Source organism: Aedes albopictus, chromosome 3 (assembly GCF_035046485.1).
Source record: "Aedes albopictus strain Foshan chromosome 3, AalbF5, whole genome shotgun sequence".
In the NCBI taxonomy this organism is placed as follows: domain Eukaryota; kingdom Metazoa; phylum Arthropoda; class Insecta; order Diptera; family Culicidae; genus Aedes; species Aedes albopictus.
This window is the reverse complement of record NC_085138.1, coordinates 255,417,586-255,435,438: the sequence shown is the minus strand read 5'-3', so window position 1 is coordinate 255,435,438 and position 17,853 is coordinate 255,417,586. Positions and strand designations below refer to the sequence as shown.

At 44.7% G+C, this 17,853-nt stretch overlaps 1 pseudogene; it reads right to left on the bottom strand.

Moving 5' to 3' along the window:
- Positions 1-5,482: 5,482 nt before the first annotated feature.
- Positions 5,483-6,722, bottom strand: LOC115254663 (uncharacterized; annotated as a pseudogene).
- Between the last annotated feature and the right edge of the window lie 11,131 nt (positions 6,723-17,853).

Genomic DNA, 17,853 nt, shown 5'->3' with positions numbered 1-17,853 from the left:
GCTAAGCCGTTGAGCAACCGAGCCGGTGCGGTGGAGTGGAAGGGGTTGATGTGTGTCTCTAGTAAGTAGGTACATACGCTTGATGTCCAACCAGCCAGTGGGACACTTGTTTTAATATTGATTTTATCCACGTCGAACTGGGAGGCAGATGGGGGCTGTTTGAGATAATCTACTGTAATTCAGGAGCGTCCATAAATTTCGTTCCGCAAGAATTGGTAATCTTTTTCACCTCTCCAGAGGTCATACTTTTATGGAGCCTCTGATATACTTTCCTGATTCCCTTCGATAAATACTCATAAAATCATGACGTCTTTTATGAGCGCTCTCTATGTTACCCATAAAATAACTCTAGTTTGCATAAATGCGATAGCCATAGGTCACAATGGGAAACATTTATTTTATCTTTTCCTGAAAATCCAATCTATGAAAATGATTTGTCGGAGTACGTAGAGTATCATTTGGGGCCGTTCATGAACCAGGTATTCGAGCTTTGGTCATTTAAGACCTCCGTACTTACTCGATTTTAGACTTATGCTCATTCAAAAATTTGAACATTCGAATAGAGCGTAATTTTGGCAAGTCTGCTATCCTCACACAAAGTTTACATGGTTTATGAATGGCCTCTAAGGGATAATGTAGAAGCTTTGATACCAGAGGAAGCTTGTACATTTTTATCTTGAACCTAAAATACCAATGTTGTGAGCGAAAATGATTCAAAAAGGGATACTCAGGTACTGTTTGTCAAACGACAAATGCAATTAAGATATAACAAACTTTTTATTTGGTTGGTAAACTTTCATAAGTGTGGTGAAAGTTTATCAAGTAAATGCCACATTTAATAAATTTTCTGCTAAGCCATAAACGATTAAAAATTGACCCAATCTCACCCTATAGAGGGTGTAAGAAAGGATCAAAGTATATAAAGTTGCTTATCTATAGGAATATAAGCTAATTAGGTTGATTCGCCAATTGCTGAACACTTACCAAATGTTGAACAGTTGCTGATAATATTATCACAGAAAAACAGATATAGGGTAAATGTATCAATAGTGGCGCATTTTGTCAAGGTGTGTGAAGTTTTAAGTCAAAATCTGTCTAAAAAACGTAAATATTCAGAACCGTTCACACTATTCGATTAAAATATGGTAGACATGTTTGAAAAAACACGCATTTTGTCCATTAATACCGTAAAATACAAAGACAAACTCATTTTTCTACGGTAACCAATTGTACCTATAGTGATTGTATGGTTCCTATAATGGTGGCAACGTGTTCCTATGGTGGTAATTAAGAAAATTTAATGAGTTTTGATGAAATTCGATGGAAATGTTCTTGCAAAGCTCCTTCTAAGCTCAATGTCACAACTGAGACAGTACCTGCTTTTTGGCTTAGTTTTCTCAAGCACTAACACAGTTATTAACTGAGAGGTTCCAATGCCAATTAGCATTTTGCATTTGTATCTCGTTTGACTGACACGAAGAAATTTTATCTTGTATTTTATATCAAGAAAATTACCTGAAATTGAAAGCGCCACCCTCAGCATGGTATTGCTGTATACCTGCGTGCTTACCACTTCGATTATATGCGCTATATACGTGAGGCAGTAGCAAGCATTTCCAGCGGGGCAGCACGGACGTCAACCACGAATAGATGAGCCGTAGTCCACATGCATTTGACATGTTTGGGAAATTGACACTTTTGGGCACTCTGACAGATCTGGGATGCGCCCGACATTTGCGAATTAGTCATTACCATAAGTTATTACAGTTGACTCTCTACATCTCGATATTGAAGGGACCATCGAGATAGGGAGAGATCAAATTCAAGAACCAATTTGTAATGCACACTAGATTGAGAAATCGTCCGTAACTAGTGTTACATCCGTAAAAATAAATAAAAAGAAGACATTTCGGATGTACTATTAGTGCGACCGGTTACGTTCGTAGTCATAAAAGAACTGAACTTTATTCTTACATATTCACTCAGTAAGATCAATGTCATTTGAGAACCCTTTGAGAGGGTTCGGTAGTTTTACCGAGTGGACATTGCCACTACAGTCCTTACCCCTTTAGTCCAAGCTTTATACAATTGAAATTTATTTCCTTTAAAACCTCGAAAGCAAAATATGCACATATTTACACACTTGCACACAATGAACAAACATTTTAGCCATTCGAATACTGAATATTTTCAGTCATAACATTTTCGCTAAGGTTGTTGTCTATGTATTTCTGTCCACTACTGTATCCGGTATTCCATCCTGCTGTCGGTTGTCCTCGATGACATCTAATAGCTTTGTCGTCTTGTTCATGTGAAACTTCCCAACGAGCAATGGCACGAAATTCCTCCTCCAACAAACAGCAAACGGTACTGAATATTCAAAATGCTATGGTAGGTTCACAGAACTTTCTCGCGGCAGCAGACGACTACACGGGTTCGACGGTTCCGCAAATCGTTGAGGGGATGAAGGCGCAGGCCGCCGTAGATTGCCGACATCCATAGTAGCGTATCCAACAAAACAGTTAGAAAAACACCTGATGCAGCAAACGCAGTGCAAAGAAAAAACAACTTTGTTGTAAAAGCACCTAGCAAAAGCAAATCTCGAAACAAAAACAATGCACTTTTCTGTCTTTTGCTTTGCTTCGTTCCAAACGTCATCACATACCAAAACAACGCATATTCACAGTTGAGTAGCGTCGGTTTTACCGATTATACTACTCCGATGGCACAGTTGATAGCCGAAATAAAAAAAACATTTTCGTTCGGTTGATGAAATGAAAATGGTCTTCATATAAAAAGGTATGTGTAACAAAAGTCGGCAAAAAAAAAATGGAGTACAACAAAAAGTCTCCTGTTACAATTCATCATTGAAGCCAAAACCGCACCAAAAAAAAAATCCATTTCTGCTTCGTAAAAACAACAAAATGGCGAGCACAAAAATCAGGCATGAAAAGGGGTTTTTATACGCCCCGCTAGTGCTACACCGAAAAACAGAAACATAAATTCACTGCAATTTTCATTATTTTTTTATGAACAACTTGGCACGGCACAGTTACACTTCAATGGAAATAAAATAAAATAAAATAAAATAAAATAAAAACTACAAAAATCACGCCAAAAGCAGACAATTACCAGCGGTCGTGAAAGTATGAACATAAACAGGTCACACAAGGAAAAAGAATTACAATATTATGCCAAAAGCACAAACGTGAAAAAAAATAGTTGGATTCCTTCATCCACTATCACGAAAAAAAAATCACGTTAAAAGCACAAACACACAAATATTGATGTGAAACACGCGACATAACGAAAAAAAAACACTTGCACGCTTTATCGCCAATAAAACAAACTTGCATGGAAAATTCACGCCAAAAGGTAGCATTTACCAGGGGTCGTGACGCCCATACCAAGTTCAAATCACATTTCTCCTCGTCGACACTGTTACATCCGTAAAAATAAATAAAAAGAAGACATTTCGGATGTACTATTAGTGCGACCGGTTACGTTCGTAGTCATAAAAGAACTGAACTTTATTCTTACATATTCACTCAGTAAGATCAATGTCATTTGAGAACCCTTTGAGAGGGTTCGGTAGTTTTACCGAGTGGACATTGCCACTACAACTAGGAAAAACCGTCAACAAACAGATGTCACTTCGCCTTTCCAGAACGTTTTGCACCTAAGAAACGAGATCTAGCAACCTGTAAAAACGGGCATACCGACATATGGAGAGAAAATCTAGAACAAAACCGAAAGAGATCGCATCGAGATAAGGAGATATCGAGATAAAGAGATATCGACATGTAGAAAGGTAAAATGTATGCAGATTGAAGGGACCGACGAAACCATCGAGATAGGGAGAGATATCGAGATGTAGAACATCGACATGTGGAGAGTCGACTGTACTTAAGTAAAACGTTTAAAACTATCAAAGGGTTATCAAAATTTTAGCGTGCAATCGTTCGAAATTACACGACAACGCGGAGATAGCAAATAAATCAATTAAAAATTGTGTAATGCATCAATTTTCAGCACAAACAATTTTGAACGTGTTTTTGTTGTGAGCTACGGGGATTTTGCCTTTCGCTGGCCCCCTGAGCATTTCTGAAACCCTGTTCAACTTGAGTTTATTTTTAAATTATTGTATAGTTTTCACCGGACAAAATTTGCAAATCTAATTATAAAATATGTTGACAGACGAAAAAACCTTACTTAATTATTTTGGTGTTAGATTTGTGGTTGATCATTAACCACGTAGCCTAATTTCCCAATTTAATGCCCTCTCTCAAGAAAACCCATTGTGTACATTTCTATTTCAGACATTTATAAAAAAAAGAAAATTATTCTTCAATTCACAGTTACTCCGAAGGTAAATCATGGTTTTGTCCTTCGTGATAAAACAATACAAATAAAAATCAATTTCATGTGTAAAAGTGCGACTCACAGTTATTAGTCACTCCTTCGAGGAAAGCTTCAACGCCTCCAACAATTTCAGCTTATCCCGTTTCTGCTTACAAGCTTTCACAGCCTTGCTTTGCTTGTCTCTCTCTTTCTTCTTCTTCCATTCTTCAGTTTTTTTTTCCTGTTTTTGTTTTCGAAGTTCAGCTTTATCGTTTTTTAGTTTCTCAGTTTCCTCTCGTTTCTTCTTCTTGATTTCCGCTTCTTCAAGTTTAAGCTGCTCATTTCGTATTTTCGCAAGTTTTCTCTCCTCGACGTTGGCTTTTTTTTTCTCGCTACTTCATTTTCCTTGTCCTTTTTAATGCGACGATTTTCGTCTAGCCGTTCCGATGCCGTCAAAACTGGATAGTACTTCCTTTTGTAATTTCTGTGAATACTGCTTCTGTGTGGAGTAGATGGCATCTGAAGTAGTTCGAAAATACTCATTCTACGGCCTGCAAAGTTGTCATTAGTTCTTTCTTTCGGTATCCTGGGAGAAGTCTCGTCTTCCCATTCCGCCTCAGGCAATGTTCCGTCATCCATGTCGTGAAATTCGCCTGGAGGAGTTCCCCTTTCCATCTCATGGAACGTTACTTCATCCCCATCATCGAGAAAAGCTGACTCCTCTTCAAGGTTGGATATCATGGAACATACTTCCTGTGGTTCGCAATTCGCTTCCATGCTGAACGTATCAAATGGTACGAGTAACAAGTCATACAGATCCTTGATAACTTTGCCTTCTTCCGAGATGATAGACCCATCGTTGAACCCTATGATGCGCTGCATGCCAATGCAATTAATCGCGGCTTGGATCGTTGACGTTGGTATGATGACTGAATCCTCCAAAATCACGTCTTGGGCATCAAGCTGTACATTCATTTCGGAAGGTATTTCAACCGTGGCAGGTGACACAGCGTCAGTTTCAGCCACCTCGATTCCGTTGACGTCAGATACGGCAGGGACCGTTGTACTCCGGACTACTGATTTAGCAATGCACTTTTCATAGTCAACACCATCCGGTCCGAAAGGAAGAAGACCGCACACTTTAAATCCGCCAATAATACTGGTCTCTTTTTATTCCAGTCTTCATTGCTTCTTGCAACACCGCGGGAAAGTGATCCAGGGTGAGAGTTTCTCCTCTGTGGTCATCCTGCCAGTCAGTTACAGCATTCGCAGTTTTGAGGGGTTTGAATATGGCAACGTCTGCAGGCTGGGTGATGCGAGTGATGTTCGGATACAACGCAATAAGTACGATACCCAAATCCAAGCATAATTCGGCCACCTCTGCAGCTGTGTGGGAGGAATGACCGTCAACGAAATACAGCACCGGAAGCTTAACCTTTCTCTTTTGAAGATGTTTGAGGAAAACGCTCTGCAGACAAACGCTGCATTGGAAGAACAACTCCCGGTTCTACAGCAGATCCATCCGCTCCGAATGTAAACATTACGGTGATGTTTTTATGAATGTCAGCATTTTCGACTTCGAAGACATTTTGGCTTCCGCGACAAGCAAGCATAGCCTTTGTCTTCGGATGTAAGAAGAATGATGTCTCATCGCCATTATGGACTCGGGTTGGGTCCAACGCAGCTGCCATAAGGTCATTCTCCTCCATGTAGGACGTGATTGTCGCATACCATCTACGAATGACAGACTCCTTCACTTACGCGCTGGCAGACGATTCGGATTCCGGCGTACGGAAGGTTATCTCGCGATGTCTACGAAAAAAATCCTTCAGCTATTTTCGTCCTGTAATAAAGAACAAATATGAGAGTATATGGAAAGTAGAAACTTACCAGGTTTGTTGTTTGTGAAAGGATTTGGACGAGGACAAGCTTCGAAGAAGGTTTTCACCTTGTGCTTCAGCAATTCTTTCACCACCGGGTAACATTTTCTCTGCATACTGATGACGTATTGCACAAGTTTGTGTTCTTCGACTTTAGTAAGAACCGTTTGCGGTCCTTTTCTTACTTTTGTGGTCCATTTGCCGCTAAGCCGGTAGCGAACGGTAGACTGAGGAATGCCATAGGCTTTGCGCGCAGCGTATAAAGTTTTTTGTTTGGAGGTCACCAGCTCCATGCAGCGAGAAATTGCCGCTTCGTCGTATTTTGATGCAGCCTGCGTCAACGAATCCATTCTGTAATGAATTTAATAGTCTGAATGTAATTTTACCAGCTGTAATTTATTATATTTACCTGTTGTTACACCAGAAAACTGCAAAAAATGTTCACTGTTTATTATTTTCGGTTGACTATCATATGTAAACATTGGAATACCACCACTATGGGAACATGCATATTTCTTGTGCCCATAATGGAACAACGGGAAAATATCACAAAATAAAAAAATGTAATTGCTGAAATCCACTGAATTTAGAAAAAATTAAGAAATTCATCGCAAATTATCTACAACTTTTGAATATCACATTTCTAACATGTTAAGGGACAAAACACGTAAATTTATCACTCAATCGTTGCGTACTAAATTAATGAACAATATTTATTTAATGAAATGGTGTTAGTATAGGTCATTTTCGGAATATTATGTGTTATATTGCATTGCAACCACTATTGGTACTAGCACCACTAAGGGAGCGTTTACCCTAGTAATCTCAATCGCATTCTTAACACGATTTAACAGTCATTTTGAAAATAAAATGTGGCTCGGACTGTGCACGCATGTGTTATGGTGGCGCTACTGTACATACACTTTCTCTCACTTCTGGAGAGAAATGTACGAGACACCGAGTAATGTTTAAATAAAAAAAAATCAATTATGAACCTTTTATAAATAGAAAACATCACGAAGGAATGCTTCGGATTAAGCATTAGAGAGTGTGATGCCTAATGATATGTTTGAAACATTTTGTTTTCTAAGGGACTGACATATCCTTTTCTAATCGGAAAATCCACATTTATCCGTTCCTAACCGTCGCTAACCGCTGCTAACTGAGTAGCAGTTAGACGCGGTTAGCGATGGTTAGCAGCGGATAAATACGGATTTTTCCGGATAGCAAGAGAAGTGTCAGGTTGTCTGTGGTATATTAGTATAAATCGAGCTTATTAAATGCGGCTCCACGTTGATGCATATCCCTTTCGTGACGAACCAGCATAATTTTGTTGTTTAGCAATACAGTTTTGCATATTTTTTCATTTGGTTAGTCTTTGTTTTATGTGATGTAAACTGTTTTAATAATTGATCCATTACTTATACTTGTATGTGTGTAAATTAACTTTTGTTAACGTTGCATCTAAGAGTTACCAAAACAAGGTAAACAAAAAAGTGGTCAAAAACGGTAAAGAGTAGTTCTGCCGTTCCCTAGGCCGAGATATTTACATTATTTTCAAGCCTAAAACACCAATTTTCCATATAAAACTAGGAGCAATTTTTAAGTTTTGCGAAGAAAACGTACTTCAATTCAAAGGTGATTTGAGCTGGTTTAGACCAAGAGAAGTAGAAAATGATGTCAAAAAAGGTACAGTGTTGGGGTCTTAAGTTAGCCTTGTGGTTAAGAGTATGGACCAAAAAACCGGAGACGGCGGCTTCGATTCCCGTTCTGGTCGGGAAAAAATTCCCGACTCCCTGGGCTTGTGTATCATTGCCCTTGCCTAACAATTGGTGATTTGATGTTGCATGAAGATGAAGAAGAAGAAGAAGAACGATGGTGTTTTGAAAAATCCTATCCCTATAACACAGGGCAAGTTTTTAAAATGCCTCTATAAAATCTAAAAAAATCTAATTAAAAACGGTTTGATGTACGGTGTTAGACTTTGAAAGGACTACAAATTAAGTACCTTATCAAGAAAAAAAAAACCCGATTTAATCCACCTATGGTGAACAGAACCCTTCTTACACTTATTAAAACTATTGTTGTATTATTTGTATTTAACATATTTATTTTGTGTGATGGACCAAAAGTTCTAGAAAATATTGTGGATTTGGCATCTAGCGAATTGGTTTAAAAAAAGCATCATGGACCATGGACTAAACTACCAGAAATGCCAGACACCTTCTAGAATCTTGTGTGAATTTTTTTAAAAATAGCTTACATATTCTGGAATATTGTATCTTTTGTTAACTGCCAAAAGATCTTGAATCGAATAACAAATGGATAAGAAAATCAGCGAGATATACTTTGTCTAATATCTCTTAATCAATCGATTAAATTAGCTCCGAAGTACTTGGTATTCATGGTTATGGTGCAAAAAGGACAAAAATGATATATCTACTAAGTTAATCAGTTTTGGCATTAGCTAGTTAGGGGTGATACACAAATTATGTCACGCAAAAATCGACCACCTTTCTCAACGCCCCCCCCCTCCCCCCTATGTCACACTTTTTGTATAGGACCTCAATATTTTTGTATGGGTCGTCACGTTCTCCAAACCCCCCCCCCCCCCCTCCCCCCTAAAAGCGTGACGTAATTTGTGCATGACCCCTTATTTTCGCTGTCCGGTTCTTGCATTTTTCCCACAATATATAAATTCAAAGCTTTCATTTAACATATTGTTAGTTTTCATAAAATTCCTGTGTATTTGTAATTTATTATTTGTAATTTTATTGAAAACAACAATAGACTTTGTCAGCATTATTCATTGAAAAAAAAAATTCCCATAGACTGGTCAAAAACTAATGCAAGATAACAAGTAAATGAATAGATTAATAAAAAAGAATTTATTGAAATACTCTTCGTAAGATATCTCAGTAATCGAATGTCCAATCGAAATAAAATTTCAGGGCCTTATACAAGGATATTGTAACTTTCATTTGGTGCTTATAGAACCCAAATCGGTTGACAGACAGCTAAGATATTTATTATGGTACCCTTGGTCAAAAATCTCTCAAAAAGTTAACCTTACTCCCAAGTACTCTTTGAAAGATATCTCGGTAACCAAATATCCAATCCTAATAAAATTGTATAGGGTTCTACTAGAATGTTGTAGCTTTCATTTGGTGCCAGGATAACCGAAATCGGTTGACAGACGTCCAGAATATTTATTATGATACACTTGGTCAAAAATCTCAAAAGGTTTAGTTGTATAAATCCTAAGTACTCTTCGAAAGATATCTCTGTAACCAAATGTCCAATCAAAATAAAATTTCTGACCGATCTACTAGGATGCTGTAGCTTTCATTTGGTGCCAAGAGAACCCAAATCGATCGACAAACGGCCAAAATATTTATTATGATACACTTGGTCAAAAATCTTAAAAAGTTTAGATGTATGACTCATAAGTACTCTTCGAGAGATATCTCGGTAACCAAACGTCCAATCGAAAAAAAAATTCAATACCGTTCTACTAGGATGTAATAGCTTTCATTTGCTTCCAAGAGAACTTAAATTGGTTGACAGACGGCTGAGAAACGTGCGTGACTTTTTTTGTAACGCACACACACACACACACACATACACACACACACACACACACACACACACACACACACACACACACACACACACACACACACACACACACACACACACACACACACACACACACACACACACACACACACACACACACACACACACACACACACACACACACACACACACACACACACACACACACACACACACACACACACACACACACACACACACACACACACAAGGGGCAGCAGGGACAGGAGTCCAGGGGCCTGACGAACCCCCCCTTCTGCGAGTCGGGTGGAAGCTTGGGAGTCTTCCCGAAGCGAAAACCGTTCACACACCCGTGTGAATTACCACCTTTGGCGCTTCCTTCGGGGAGTGACCGGGCTTCTGGTCTCCAGACAGCTCAAGAGGAGGATGCCTAGGATGTGGCGGGGGTTCAACAGTGGGCTCTGTTGGATCCTCATAAAAAGCCACACATCTGCAAGCAACTCCGTACAAGCGACCTGGTACCGCTTTCAAAGTGCCTTAGCCCAAACACCCGGAGTGCCAACCGGCACATCAGGATTGATGCCAGTAACATCCTGATTATGGTATACTGGTCAACGCAAACGACAACGGACTACGGACTACGGATCGGATGACGACGATGGGCTGACATTCGTGCCATTCTGCTTCCTGAGTAAAGAAGGGTGACACCTTCTTGAAACGGCGAGTGGGCTAATGGTGCGTCTGCCTCCGTCCCGGTAAAACCTTGGCAGGCCTTCGGAAACGTTCTTCACTTGTCCGTCAATTTTGATGGGTACTAGGCTCGGATGTAAAATTCCCGACTTACGCTGATCTGGCTCTGGACACGAACCCCATGAAGGTTCGTGTTCAACCCTCGCTTGGCCTCCCTGTTTCATAGACAACCAAGAGATCACGAAAGCGACTACGTACAGCGGGTGGAGATAGCGGCCCGGAGGGGGGACCCAATAACATGGAAGGAGAAAACGGAAGTAACAGCGGAAAGGTGGCGAATCCGTTCGCCAGAGGAGGATTGTTGAGGTCTCCGCCTCAGCAAACAGAAGGTGCAGAACCGCGGCAAGAAGCGGCTTTACAACAAAGTGCGGTACCCTCGGAGCAGCAGCAGCTGCCGACGAATAGTGGATGGAGCGTGCCTCAACAACAGCCGAAGGTAGTTGCGGCGAAGAACTTGACGGATGACCTACACGAGTTCGTCGACAAAAAGCACAACGTGCACAAGGACATCAAGGACTTGGTGTTGAAGATTAGGAGGGCTCTCGGAGCTGCTGTGAAAGAATGGCACAGCGTGATGCAGAGAGCGGATGAGGCAGAGAGCGCATTAGCAGCGACTAAACACGATCTTGCAGCAGCTACGCAGCGGCAGCAGCAACGAGCCACGGTCGAAAATATGGAGACGCCGAAGAACCATCGGAATACTCGCTCGGAGAAAAGAGGCAGAGATACGCCAGGAGAAGAGGAAGTCCCGAAGAAACAAAGAAGTGAACGGGAGCGCGCCAGCAATCGGAGAGATGATGGATGGCGCACTGTGGAGAGTCAGCAGGCGAAGAAGAAGAAGCGAAAGGAGAAGGAAGAACAGAAAAAGGAAGAAAAGAGGAAGGAACAGGAGAAGAAAGAAAATCGCCGGCCCCCTAGGCAGAGGAAGAAGGGTGATGCACTGATCGTCGAGGCGAAGGACAAGACGACGTACGCTGCGCTCCTCAGGAAAGTGAGGGAGGACCCGGAGCTAAAAGAGTTGGGTGAAAACGTGGTAAAGACCAGGCGCACCCAGAAAGGAGAGATGCTGTTCGAGCTCAAGAAAGATCCGTCGATTAAGAGCTCAGAGTACCGGGAGCTCATTGCGAAATCCGTAGGCAGCGAGGCCACCGTGAGAGCACTTTCACAGGAGGCAGTGCTCGAGGTCAAGGATTTGGACGAGGTCACAACTGAGGAAGAGCTGAGAGTCGCATTGACCGAGCAGTGTAACTTGGAAGTACCGGCGACAATCCGAATCAGGAGATCGTTTGCAGGTACCCAGACGGCGGCAATCCGACTTCCAGTAGATGCGGCCAACAAGATTGCGGTAGCCGGCAAGATCAAGGTCGGATGGGCGGTGTGCCCGCTGCGACTGGCTCCCCGAGTCACCAAGAAAATGGAGAGGTGTTTCAGGTGCATGGAATTTGGTCACCAGTCAAGACACTGCAAGGGTCCAGATAGGTCCAAACGGTGCTGGAACTGCGGCGAAAACGGACACGTTGCTCGAGACTGCACGAAGCAACCCAAGTGCATGCTGTGCAAGTCGGAGGAAGGAAATGGCCACCGGACGGGAGGCTATAAATGCCCGGCCTACAAAAAGGCGAAGGCAGGCCAACAATGATGCAGATAACGCAAATTAATCTGAATCATTGCGACATCGCACAGCAACTGTTGTGGCAGTCGACAACAGAGACGAAGTGCGATGTTGCGATCATCGCAGAGCCGTATCGGGTTCCTCCTGAGAACGGCAATTGGGTAGCGGATATAGCAGGACTGGCAGCTATACAAGTTATGGGCAGATTCCCTATAGAGGAAGTGGTGGAAAACTCTTACGAAGGTTTCGTGATCGCCAAAGTTAACGGTGTCTTCGTATGTAGCTGCTATGCGCCTCCAAGATGGACCGAGGAGCAATACAACCGGATGTTGGAGCACCCTTCGTGCGACTTGCCTCCGAGCTAGGAGACGAGTTCAGAGGGCAAGAACTGCGGCCGATAGAGAAGAGCGCAAGGTTGCGTTCCGTGAAGCTAGAGCTGCCTTCAAACGAGCTATCAAGCAGAGCAAGGCGAACTGTTACAAGGAGCTATGTCAGGAAGCCGACGCTAACCCCTGGGGAAATGCCTACCGCATCATAATGGCAAAGCTGAAGGGCCCAATGACGCCAGTCGAAATGTGCCCAGACAAACTGAAGGGTATCGTGGAGGGTTTGTTTCCAAAACACGATACAACAACGTGGCCACCTACGCCGTACAGCGAGGGCGATGTGGAATTTGACGTAAACCGACTGGTCTCGAACGACGAGCTCGTTGCCGTGGCGAAAGCATTGAAGGTGAAGAAGGCTCCCGGTCCGGATGGAATCCCCAACGTGGCGTTGAAAGCAGCGATCCTGGAGTATCCCGATATGTTCAGGTCAGTGTTGCAGAAATGCCTGGAGGAAGGCATCTTTCCGGATATATGGAAGGTCCAAAAACTAGTGCTGCTGCCAAAACCAGGAAAGCAGCCGGGAGATCCAGCATCGTACAGGCCGATCTGTCTGTTGGATACGCTCGGAAAACTCCTGGAGAGGATTATCCTTAACAGGCTGACCGAGTATACCGAAAGTGAGGGAGGGCTGTCCACGATGCAGTTCGGCTTCCGCAAGGGAAAATCGACGGTTGACGCAATTCGGACCGTCGTTGAGATGGCGGAAAGGGCATCCTTACAAAAGCGGAGAGGAGATCGCTACTGCGCCGTGGTAACGATAGACGTTAAAAACGCGTTTAACAGCGCCAGTTGGGAAGCTATCGCCGTAGCCCTGCATAATATGCGGGTCCCCGACTATCTGTGTAGGATTATAAGGAACTACTTCCAGAATAGAGTCCTTGTGTACGAAACCAACGTAGGGCAGAGGTCGTTTAGAGTGACAGCAGGTGTTCCACAAGGGTCAATACTTGGCCCTACGCTCTGGAACGCAATGTACAACGATGTGTTAACACTGAAGCTTCCGGCAGGTGTCATTATCGTGGGGTTCGCAGACGACGTTGTATTAGCGGTAACTGGCGAATCAATCGATGAAGTCGAAGTGCTGGTATCGGAGGCAATCGACACAGTGGAAAGATGGATGAATGGAGTGAAGCTGCAGATAGCCCATCACAAGACAGAAGTGCTCGTAGTCAGTAACCGCAAAGCAGTGCAAAGGTTGGAGATCACGATCGGAGAGGAGAGAATTTCATCGCAGCGCGCGTTGAAGCACCTGGGCGTGATGGTCGACGACCGCTTAAACTTTAACGCGCACGTTGACTATGCCTGCGAAAAGGCGGCGAAGGCGGTTAACACAGTAGCGAGGATTATGCCAAACGCGGGCGGTCCAAGAAGCAGTAGGAGGCGCCTCTTGGCAAATGTTGCAACCTCAATACTTAGGTATGGAGTGCCAGCCTGGGCTCCGGCGCTAAAAACGAAGAGAAACCGTGGAAGGCTGGGCAGTGTGTTCCGGCTCATGGCTATGAGAGTCGCGGGTGCCTACAGAACAATCTCGTCGGAGGCTGTATGCGTTATCGCTGGGATGATGCCCATCTGCATCACCCTAGAGGAAGACGTCGAGTGCTATCGGCGGAGTAACGTAAGGAATGCGAGAGCAGCTGCTAGAATGGACTCGCTGGTGAAGTGGCAACAAGAGTGGGACAATGCGGCGAACGGAAGGTGGACCCACCGACTGATCCCAAATGTGTCGGCGTGGGTGAACAGGAAGCATGGGGAGGTGAACTTCCATCTGACGCAGTTTCTGTCCGGGCACGGCTGTTTCCGGAAGTACCTGTTTCGATTCGGTCACGCGTCTTCCCCTCTGTGTCCGGAGTGTGTGAACGTGGAAGAAACACCGGCGCACGTCGTCTTCGAATGCCCTAGGTTCTCGGAGATGCGCAGGGATATGCGCGGCCTGACAGTCGACAACATTGTCGAAGAAATGTGTCGCGACGAAGCTACGTGGAACGCTGTCGACAGAGCAGTAACGAGGATGCTGTCCGCGCTGCAAAGGAAGTGGCGCGAAGACCAGAGAGCGCCGGAACGCGATCGGAGTAGGCTTGATCCACCGCCGGGGACATGACTGAGTCGTCCGTTGCGTAGTACCAGTTTTTGGTCGTCGGAGCGCCGGTGAACCGGAAGTCTACCACCAACCGGAATCGCCGGGTCGACTTCGGCACCTTACTGGTCGGGATGAAAACATCGGTGTCGAGAGAACTTCCACCGTCGGGGTCTTTCTCTGTCGGAGTAGGCTAGGTCCGTCCACCGCCGGGGACTAGACCGAGTATATCGCGGAGAAGCACCGGAACTTGGTCGTCGGGGCGCCTGTGAACCGGAAGCCAGTCTCCAACCGGAATCGCAGGAGAGACCTCGGCACCTGTTCGGGAAGAAACGGTTTCGGAAGATGTTCCACTGCCGGGGAAGTCTTTGTCGGCGTAGGGTAGATCCATCGTCGGGGACTATCCGAGTCGTGCGCGAAAAACTGGAGTGCTAAAACGGCACCGTTCCTCGGAGAAACTCAGTATGATCCGAAGTACTTGCTGGTGGTATTAGAATAACAAATTTGGTGTGTGTTTGTGCTAACTGTGTCGCTGAATGGCGATAGGTTAGGTACGAACACGAGAACGACTAGAATAACAAATTTAATTTTAGAATAACAAATTTGGTGTATGTTTGTACTAACTGTGTCGCTGAATGGCGATAGGTTAGGTATGAAAACGAGAATGACTAGAATAACAAATTTAGAAGCGACAAAAAGTGCATGAGCACAATAGCAGAAGAGCGCATGAGCGCATTGCCCCCCCTGAAGCAGTCGCATATCAGTGGTACCAGGGGGATCGAGGCGTCAAGGTGTAGCAGAGTTTTTCCAATCGGTTTTCTCTGCTTGGGAGGTTGGGAGGAAAAAAAAAAAAAAAACACACACACACACACACACACACACACACACACACACACACACACACACACACACACACACACACACACACACACACACACACACACACACACACACACACACACACACACACACACACACACACTGATCATCCGACTGGAGGCTTTAAGTGCCCGGCCTACAAAAAGGCGAGGACAGGCCAACAATGATGCAGATAACTCAAATAAATCTGAATCATTGCGACACCGCACAGCAACTGTTGTGGCAGTCGACAACAGAGTCAAAGTGTGATGTTGCGATTATTGCGGAGCCGTATCGGGTTCCCCCCGAGAACGGCAACTGGGTGGCCGACAGAGCTAAGATAGCGGCAATTCAAGTCATGGGTAGATTCCCTATCCAAGAAGTGATCGAATGCTCACATGACGGTTTCGTAATTGCTAAAATCAACGGAATCTTCGTGTGCAGTTGTTATGCACCTCCAAGGTGGACGGACGAAGAGTACAACAGGATGTTGGATGCACTCACCGACGCGCTGGTTGGACGAAAGCCGGTTATCATCGGAGGTGACTTCAACGCCTGGGCCGTGGAGTGGGGTAGCAGACTTACCAATTCAAGAGGATACAGCTTACTGGAAGCCCTGGCGAAGCTGGACGTAAAGCTTTGTAATGACGGTACGGTCAGCACATTCCGCAGAGACGGACGTGAATCAATAATCGATGTCACGTTCTGCAGTCCTTCGCTTACGGAGGACATGAACTGGAGAGTCAGCGAGAAGTACTCCCACAGCGATCACCAAGCGATAACTTACACCGTCGGCTGGCGAGCCTATTCGGCAACGAGACGAACGAGGACCCGAGAGCGGAAGTGGAAGATACAGGACTTCGACAAGGGTCTCTTCATCGAGGCGCTTCGGACACACAGCGGTGCAAATCTCGACGCAGAGGAGCTGACAGAAGCGGTAGCAACAGCCTGTGACGCATCAATGCCAAGGAAGTTGGAGCCCAGATTCCGACGGCGCCCAGCTTACTGGTGGAATGGATCACTCAGTATCCTACGTGCTACATGTCTCAGAGCCAGAAGAAGTGTTCAGAGGGCAAGAACTGATGTCGAGAGAGAAGAACGGAGACTCGTGTTTCGCGAAGCTCGCGCGGCTTTCAAACGGGAGATTAGGCTGAGCAAGTTGAACTGCTTCAAAGAACTGTGCCAAGAAGCTGATGCCAACCCATGGGGTAACGCCTATCGAATCGTGGTGGCAAAGTTGAAGGGCCCGGCGACCCCCGCTGAAATGTGCCCGGAAAAGTTGAAGACGATCGTGGAAGGCCTTTTTCCGCACCATGATCCAACGCTGTGGCCGCCTACGCCATATGAGGACGAAGAAGATGAATCCAGAGGTTCACGGATCTCCAACGAAGAGCTAGTAATAGTTGCGAAGGGTCTGAAGGTGAAGAAAGCTCCTGGCCCGGATGGAATACCCAATGTAGTGCTGAAAACGGCGATACAGGCGTTCCCTGACATGTTCAGGATAGTATTGCAAAAATGCTTTGATGAAGGCAATTTTCCAGATAGATGGAAGATCCAGAAGTTGGTCTTACTGCCGAAACCGGGGAAGCAGCCAGGGGACCCAGCATCGTACAGACCCATATGTTTGTTGGATACCCTCGGGAAGCTATTGGAAAGGATAATCCTTAACAGGCTCACACATTGCACGGAGAGCGAGAATGGTCTATCGAGGAAGCAATTCGGGTTCCGAAAGGGAATCTCAACGGTGGATGCAATCCGGACAGTCGTGCATAGTGCAGAGAAGGCAGCCACGCAAAAGAGGAGAGGAAAACGGTTTTGCGCGGTAGTAACAATCGACGTGAAAAACGCTTTCAATAGTGCTAGCTGGGAGGCTATCGCCGTAGCACTACACAGGATGCGTGTTCCTAGTTACTTGTGCAGAATACTGAAAAGTTACTTCCAGAACAGAGTGCTGGTGTACGAAACGGAGTTGGGCCAAAAATCAACCACGATTACGGCAGGGGTGCCACAAGGTTCTATTCTAGGTCCTACGCTCTGGAACGCGATGTACGATGGAGTACTAACATTGCAGCTGCCCAGTGGAGTTGAAATCGTTGGATTCGCGGACGATGTCGTTCTTACGGTAACCGGCGAGACGCTAGAAGAGGTCGAGATGTTGACGGCGGAGGCGTTGGACACCGTTGAAGCGTGGATGACGGGAGCTAAACTACAGTTGGCTCATCATAAAACGGAAGTAGTGCTAGTGAGCAACCGGAAAGCCGTTCAATCAGTAAACATCAACGTCGGAGAATACGAAATTGCGTCGAAGCGTGCGCTGAAGCACCTGGGGGTGATGGTCGACGACCGTTTAAATTTTAACGCACACGTCGATTA